Raw genomic sequence first — 8,334 nt, 5'->3', positions numbered from 1 at the left:
CCTCTGCTCCGCTCCTGTCTGAGGAAAGGGCGCACCGCACCTCAGGGAGAGCGGGAAGCCGAGGCCGAGGCGCCGGGAAGGCTTCTCGAATATTCCTTCGGTGCCTCATTCCTTCCGTGCGGTAAGGACACAGCACAGGACACAGGCCATAGAGCCTGGTGACCCACAGAGGACAGCAAAGAGTTCACAGCGGTGAGCGTACGCCAGCGCTGGGCCCAACTGTTCACCCGCATTTCCTTCTGGAACGGGCATAAAACCCTAAGAAAGGAGGAAGTATTTTTTTATTGACATTTGCTGACAGGAAACAAGGACAGAGAGGTTGAGTGACTTGCCCAAGGAGGCACAGGTAAAAAAAAAAAAAAAAAAAAAAAAATGGAAACAGCAGAACTGGGCCCCAGGGCCCAGGGTCTGTGTCCTTCACCCTCCACTGTCTCATAACTGGCCAACTATGACTGAAACACCAGAACACGAATATTTACTAGGATTCAAAGTCGGAGGTTGGTGGCCTCTCAGGGTTCAGGGCTGTCACCCGGGGCTTCCTTACTCCCTTCCGGCACCCTCCCCATGTCCGGGTGTCTCTCCTCATGGCAAGGGGGCCGCCACAAAATGGTTCCCTCCTCTGAGCCTTTCCCTTCTCAGGGACCCTCAGGGGACCCAGGGTCCCCACTCCCAAGCTCCTCCAGGCTGGGCCGAGGTTGGCCCCAGGGCTGGGTGTGATCACAGGCTCCTTCCAAACTGGGGTTCTGTTAGTGAGGAAGAGGAGGGGGCGGCTGCTGGCCAGTAACGTGTTCACTGCAGGCCCCAGGCTGGGAGGGATTTGTAGACTCACGGAGACCACGTCACGTGGGAGGACCCTGCGGTGCCAAGAACCTCAGTGTCTTGTCCCCCCCGGGGTCGCACAGCTAGGCAGGAACAGAGTTACTGAACCAGGTTGCAGGGCAAGCTGACAAAATGTTAAATAATACATGTTCTGGCATCTTGACAAATATGTGCTCCTAACGACCTAGAAGCCCACGATCAAATCTGGAGTCCCGAGCTCTCGGGAGTCCTGGGGCAGAGCTGGCCGCCGGGGAGCCGGCCTCTCCCTGCAGCCTCGCTCCGTCCCGTATCCCCAGGGACAAGCACACAGGGGCGTGCTGTCCATGTGCCTCACAAACCACCTCCTCTGGCCGCCATGCAGGCACGTTTGCACACCTCAAGTGGGTCCCCCTGGGCACAGACCCAGAGAAAAGGACTCCTCCAGCTCTGGAAACAAGTGAACAAAGGAGCACCTGGGTGGCTCAGTCGGTTAAGTGTCTGACTTCGGCTCAGGTCATGATCTCGTGGTCCGTGGGTTCAAGCCCCGCATCAGGCTCTGTGCTGACAGCTCAGAGCCTGGAGCCTGCTTGGGAGTCTGTGTTTCCCTCTCTCTCTGCCCCTCTCCCATTTGTACCTGTCTCTCTCTATCTCTCTCAAAATAAATAAACATTTAAAAAAAGAAAGAAAGAAAGAAAAAGAAACGAGCATGGGGACATTAGGGGACCCTCTCAGGGCACGGCCACCAGGGTGCATATTCGAGGCTGAATATCCACCGGTCTCACCCCGGGGGAGGGTCAAAACAGACCCTCTAAGGCATGAGGCCTGGGCCAAGGCCCCTCTCTTCGGCATTACTTGTCCTTGAAGCCCTAAAACCCTGAAATCCTGTGGCAGTGGACCAGAATCTGCCAGAACCCTGCCCTCAGGAGGTCACGTGACTCCAAAGACTGCTTCATCCCCACCTGCCACAGGACACCGGGGTCCAAACTGGAACGTGCATGTCCGTTTTGCTACCTTCTGGCCCTTTCTGGACAATTCGACACGCCCCTCATGTTCTTGAGGGTCTGGTGCCGGCCCTCTACTCCTGGTTCTGTGTTCTCTAACAAGATCTGCTAAATGTGAGCAAAAGGAATTCACTGAAAGCTTATTAAGAGCTCATAACGTGGGGCGCCTGGGTGGCTTAGTCAGTTAAGCGTCCGACTTTCGCTTAGGTCACGATCTCACAGTTCGTGGGTTTGAGCCCCGCGTCGGGCTCTGTGCTGACTGCCAGCTCAGAGCCTGGAGCCTGTTTCAGATTCTGTGTCTCCCTCTCTCTCTGACCCTCCCCTGCTCACGCTGTCTCTCTCTCTCCTAGAAATAAATAAAAATATTTAAAAAAAAAAAAAAAAGAGCTCATAACGTAAAGGAAAGCTAGAAACCTGGGCTGAGAGACCGAATGGTTCTGGAGGCTTGAGAAACATGAATCGGGAAGGACTCCTGGAATGGCTGTGTCGGATGTCCCCAGCAGCAGCCCCTGAGATGGGGGTTCTTGTCCGCGTGATTGACAAGGGAGGGAAGGAGGGAGCAAGGCAGGACTGGGCAGGGGAAGAAGCCGGGCGAGGATGTGTCAGCCAGAGTCTGGCCTCAGCTCTGGGGAGCTCCAGAGTTGCCCTGCCTTGAGGCAAGGGGGGGGGGGTAATTTTTTTTTAATGTTTATTTTATTTGAGAGAGAGAGAGGGAGAATGTGAGTGGGGGGAGGGGCAGAGAGGGAGAGGAAAAAGAATCCCAAGCAGGCTCCGCACTGTCAGCACAGAGCCCAACATAGGGCCCGGTCCCACAAACCGTGAGATCATGACCCGAACTGAAATCAAGAGCCGGCCACATAACCGAATGAACCACCCAGGCGACCCTGGGGGTTGATTTTTTTATGTATCTGAGTATTAGTTCTTGGTCAAGGAGGCCGGGGGGCGGAGGGGATCCCCCAGGCATTTTCTTGGTGAGGTGGCTGCCCTTGGCTGAGGTCAGGTCTTCAGGGACAGGTCGGCTGTAAGCCATGTGCAACCAATATTCACAGCATCTGGGGGACGAATGGGCCCGGCGTCCACCATGGGATGACTGATGCTTCGTCCCTCTGCTCAGATTCACAGTCCAGGGAGAAGTGTCTGGCTTTGCTTGCCTCCCATGCCCATCCCCGGGGCGTCTGTATAAAGCTCCCTCGGACTGTGTCCAATGGAGAAAGAAACTGAGGCTTGAGAGAAAACCGAGATGGTATTACCCAGCAGCAGTGGAGGCTGTGGCGCTAACTTCCCCCCCACACACACCCAAAACAGCCCCTGAAATATTGTTCTGAAATCAGAACCAGAGCCCCATCTTTTCTGCCCCCACCACTAAGCTTAGTAGAACTGACCTCCTCCTCCTGTGGGTCGATCTTAAAAATGCTTGATTCACGTGTTTCCCTGTGTCTCTGCCCCACCAGACAGTGTTCCTTTCTTCAGTGGGTCCCCGGGCCCTGCAATGCGTCCCACACAGAGTCTTCAGTAAATGACCAAGTTAGTGGCCAGCCCCAGAGAGTGTCACGTTCCTCTGTCTGTGCTGACAGCACAGGCACGCGTCAGGATGGAGAGTATTAGCATAGGAACATCTTGAGGCTTTCTCCTTCCCCTGTCTGCTGAGGACGACTCTGGCTTTGCCTTCCTGGTNAGCTGTCTAGGCTCTTTTCATTGTTGCAGTTACTACTGCTGTGAAACAAACCACTCCAAAAGGCAGCGACACAAAACCACCACCTCCGTATCAGGATCCTAGATTCTGAAAATCAGGAGTCCAAACAGGGCACAGGAAGGACGCCTTTTCTCTGCTCCACAATGACTGGACGTGCGAATGGCGAGGGGCTGGAATCCTCTGGTGACTTTTTCACCCATGTGCCTGGGCACCTGGGCTGGGGTGACCCAAAGGCTGGGCTCGGCTGGGACTGCCGACTGGAGGGCCTGCCTACCCGTGGCTTTTTGAATCTTGGTGGCCTCGGGATAGTTGGACTTCTTGAGCGTTCCAGCTTCCAGAATGCTTCGGGAGTGTTCTAGCAAACAAGGGCTTGACCAGTGTTCCAGTAAAGTGAGGCAGAAGTGATGTGGCATTTTATGACAGCCTCAGAAATCACACAGGGTCACTGCTGCTACACTCAATTGGTCGAAGCAGCCACAAGCCCGTCCAGAGTCGAGAGAAGGAACAGAGCGCCCCTTCGCATGGAGGAGCGCTGGGCACTTTGATCGGCAACTGGTCGTTTAAAATAGTCACAGTGAGGGGCGCCTGGGTGGCTTAGTCGGTTGAGCGTCCGGCTTTCGCTTAGGTCATGATCTCGAAGTTCATGGGTTCGAGCCCCGCGTCGGGCTCTGTGCTGACTGTCAGCTCAGAGCCTGGAGCCTGTTTCGGAGTCTGTGACTCCTTCTCTCTCTGACCCTCTCCTGCTCACGCTGTCTCTCTCTTTCTCTCTCCTAGAAATAAATAAAACATTAAAAATAAAATAAAATAAAATAAAATAGTCACAGTGGGGATGCCTGGCTGTCTCAGTTGAAAGAGTGTGCAACCCTTGATCACGGAGTTGTGAATTTGAATCCCATGTTGGGAGTAGAGATTACTTAAAAATAAATAAATAAGCTTAAAAAATAAATAAAAATAGAATAGTCACGGGGCATGAAGTCAGGAGGAAAGGATGAAGACTAAGGCTTGGGATCCATTTTTCCAAGGAGTCTTGAAAAGGGAGGCGACAAAGTAGCTGCAGAGTAGTGTGGGAGGTGGCCGGGAGGTGGATGGGGGACAGGGGGACTTTAGGAGGTGTTGCGGAGTGACAGCCCAGTGTGAAATGGCATTTCGGTTGCTGGATCTGTTTCTTTGGTCCCGGACTGACTGACGGGCTCTAAGACTGAACTGCGGTGGTCAGATTTGCAAGCATTATGCAGACCAAGTTAGGGCAGGTCTAGCCAGCCGCACCCAGCCTGCCCCCAGAAACTTTCAGGGTGGCGGCGCCTACTGTCATTTCCGTCATCTTATTACCAAGGGTCAATTTGCGAGGCCATCTCATGCATCAGTGCGTGCCCTGGCATCTCATTTCCCCTTGTGTTCGTGCTCTCTTGCCCCTCCTTTTTCCCAGGGGCCAGATCCCCCCAAGCCTGATCTCATCTTTTGGGTGGGAGGGAGAGGAAGGCAGGACAGAGGGGTTCTCTCTGGAGGATCCTGGTTCCTGAGACAGGCTAATTGCAGGCTCCTTAATTAATGAGCCATGGGGTTGCATTTCATCAGCTGAGTCACAGTTGGTGTCTGGGCCCTGGACCCAAGGGGAGGGTATCAGGAACCTTGGGGGGGGGGGGAGGCCAGCCTGTGTCTCTGCCTCTCCAGGCCCTGATTCTCTACCCCCTTTCTTTTCTTTTCTTTTTAAGAGTTTATTTTTAAGTAATCTCTACACCCAACGTGGGGCTCGAACCCACAATCTCGAGACCAAGTAGAATATTCCACCAACTAAGCCAGCCAGATGCCTCTACCCCCTCTGTTTTCAACCCCTACTGGTTTAGAGGGTATCAGACTGCCCATCTTCCTCCTTACTCCCGCCTCGGGAGTTTTCCCAACCCCGGCACCTTCCTGGGACAGTCCCCTAGCCTGTCTATCCCTCATGCCTTCCCACCCCACGGGACCACACAGGGTCCATCTGGTTACTGTTTCCCACTCATCCCGTTTCTCTTTCAAACGGGATCTCCCCCAGCCACACACGTCACAAAAACAAGGTCGCCATCTGCAGTGCGGCAACCACAGCTCCGTGGGATGCCAGCCCCCACCGCTGTGACCATGACCGTGGACTGCCAGAGACCATCCCGGGGCCACTCGCACCTGCTCCTTCCCGTGTCCTCTTCCATCAGTGGCCGCACATGATGGGTACTTTTCCATTCACACTTCAACCAGATTTCTCCACGTACATGAAGTTAACTGTGCCGAGTCTTTTGTTTGGGGGAGAGCTTTTATTTTTGTGCCTGGAGGTGTAATATTTTTTAATTTTCGGAAGCTGTGCCCTAGCTTGGTCATGGGTTGTTATTCCAAAATTAGACTGTTTTTTATGCCTCTGGTTCTGGTTTGCATGGTGGAGCTGGGCCTGAGCAGAAAAAGGCTCCTGTAGGTTGAGGAGTTGCCCCAGATCAGTGCCAGCCGTGTCTCTGCCCTGAGGTCCCAGCTCAACAGCGGGATCCTTAGAGGCCCTCTCGTGACAACATCCAGGCCACCCCTATGGAGAGGACTTGAGTCTGCCCTTTGGCAGCCTCTGACAGCAGAAGGGCACCTCAGGGGTAAGGAGTGGCCTTCAAGTCAGTCAGCTGAGCTCTTCATGGACCTGAGCCTCAGTTTCCTCCTTCAGGAGTTAAGGAATGGGGGGAGGGGCGCTGCCTGGCTCAGTCTGTAGAGCCATGTAACTCTAGATCTCAGGGTCGTGAGTTCAAGCCCCATGTTGGTAGGAGAACTTACTTAAAGGGGGAGTGGCCCCTGGGTAGCTCAGTCGGTTGAGGGTCTGACTTCGGCTCAAGTCGTAATCCCACGGTTTGTGAATTCAAGCCCTGCATTGGGCTTGCTGCTGCCAGCACAGAGCCCACTTCCAATCATCTGTCCCTCTCTCTCTCTTTGCCCCTGCTTGCTGACTTGCTCTCTCTCAAAAATGAATACATCTAAAAAACAAAAAAGAGTGCAAGGATTAAATGAGGTAATACACATAAAGCACTTAGCACAATGCAGAGCGGGAGGGAGACACTCAATCCGCAATCCGAAGCAGGCTCCAGGCTCTGAGCTGTTAGCAGCTGTCAGCTTAATCGACTGAGCCACCCAGGGACCCCCCCCCGCCCCTAAAAAATTTTGGGTGCAAAGCTTTTTGTTTTTTGAAACTCACGTGGGTGGTGGCCTTCAGTCTCCACCACCTCGTTGGTAATATATGCATGATCATGAGTGTGTAAACCACCTGTTCCTGGGCACTCTGGACACACCTGGCCCATCCACTGCGGTGGGGGTGGGGGGTGATATGGCTTCTCAGGAGCCGCCAGGGCCTTGGCTGGCTGCTCAGGTTGCAGGCCGCTTCTGGCGGGGCGACAAGTGTTCTCTTACTAGTTTTGCCAGAGAATCTTTGGGGCTGGAATCCTGGGAGTGGGGTGGCTGGGTCAGAGGGCCCATGCACACGTAGCTCGGCTAGGTACTGTCGCCCTGCCCTCCGCAGTTTGTACCCCTCGCATTCCCCCCAGGAGCGCGGGGGTGCCCATCTGCTCAGCAAGACACGGTGTTTCAGGATTGTTTTTATCACATTATGAGCAACGTTGAGTGTCTTTGATATGTTTAAAAGGGTATTTGCATTTCTTTATGAATTTGTGTTTTATTTTTATTAAAACAATTTTTTTACTGTTTATTTTTAAGAGACAAAGTACGAGCAGGGGAAGGGCAGAGAGAGGGAGACACAGAATCTGAAGCAGGCACAGAGCCTGATATGGGTCTCAAACCCATGAACCATGAGATCATGACCTGAGTTGAGGTCAGACGCTTAACCGACCAGACGCTGAACCACCCAGGCGCCCCGATCAGTGTTTTATTTTTAGAAGCTATATATTAACCATTTGTATAATACAAGTCCTAACATATTCCCCCAGCTTGCAATTTATATTTTTACTTTGCTAATGGTGACTTTCTTCCCCTGATGTACAAGTTTTTTTGTTTTTGTTTCATTTCAGTGTCGTCAAATTTATCACTCTTCTCCCATCCTGTATCTGGATTTTGAATAAGAAGGGTTTTCCTCATTCCTGGGTTCACAGTAACCCCCTCATTTTCCATTTTCTTCTCGTTCCTGGATGGTTTCCTTCTTCCAGGAGCTCCAGCACCACTTTGTAAAAGGTCCATTTTCCCGTTGGTTGGCGATGCCGCCTCTATGTACCTTGAGTTGCCACGGGCACTGGGGTTGCTTCTGGATTTTCAGTTCTGTTTCGTTGGTCTGTGTGTACAACGGTCAGCTCTCCCCACCTGCTCCAAGCTATTCTTCATCTTCAGCATTTTCCCGGTTTTTTTTTCCCCTCCGGTTTGTTTTTTTCAAATGATCTCAGTAATAAGAATAGTGTCTGATGACAAGGGCAAATGTCCATGAAAGGACGTTAAGGGAAACAGCAGTCAACAGAACCACACAGCATATATACGTACTTTTTCCCTCCCCTACTGTAAGACCTTGTAAGGGAAAAAACAACCCCAGAATGTTTGTGTGATCACATGGCGATAAGATGCCTCACTGGGGCACAAACCTTTGGTGGAGAGAACTCGCCAGCTGCCGCAAGGCTGCCCCTTGTCCCTTCATCCTCACCTCCTTCCTGTGCCACTCTGGAGATCTTATCACCCTTCTGGCCCATGGCACTTCTTTGTAAGAGAGTGAGGGTGTCACTGCGGGGTGGAGCCTGGGGTATGGCCTCTGCTGTACAGCGTCTTTGGCTGATTCCTAGCCCGGCCAGTCCCTTCTAGGCTGAACTGGAAGGAAAGACCTTGCCCAAGCCAGTGGCCCTGGAGGCC

At 52.8% G+C, this 8,334-nt stretch overlaps 1 long non-coding RNA gene across 2 annotated transcripts; it reads right to left on the bottom strand.

Annotated features, from left to right (window-relative positions):
- Positions 1-2,657: 2,657 nt before the first annotated feature.
- LOC144233853 (uncharacterized) lies at positions 2,658-8,328 on the bottom strand. 2 transcript variants are annotated; one of them, XR_013335782.1, is made up of 4 exons: positions 8,073-8,328; positions 3,558-4,262; positions 3,182-3,283; positions 2,658-3,022 (listed from the first exon to the last, which is right to left on the bottom strand). It is a non-coding gene; the product is annotated as an uncharacterized LOC144233853 (long non-coding RNA). The 2 variants fall into 2 exon arrangements; XR_013335781.1 differs by lacking the exons at positions 3,558-4,262; positions 8,073-8,328 and having other exon boundaries at positions 3,182-3,467.
- Positions 8,329-8,334: the final 6 nt, after the last annotated feature.

Source organism: Crocuta crocuta, unplaced genomic scaffold, assembly GCF_008692635.1.
Source record: "Crocuta crocuta isolate KB4526 unplaced genomic scaffold, BGI_CrCroc_1.0 scaffold15, whole genome shotgun sequence".
Classification (NCBI taxonomy): domain Eukaryota; kingdom Metazoa; phylum Chordata; class Mammalia; order Carnivora; family Hyaenidae; genus Crocuta; species Crocuta crocuta.
The sequence above is the reverse complement of the archived record's forward strand: the minus strand, read 5'-3'. Positions and strand labels throughout refer to the sequence as shown.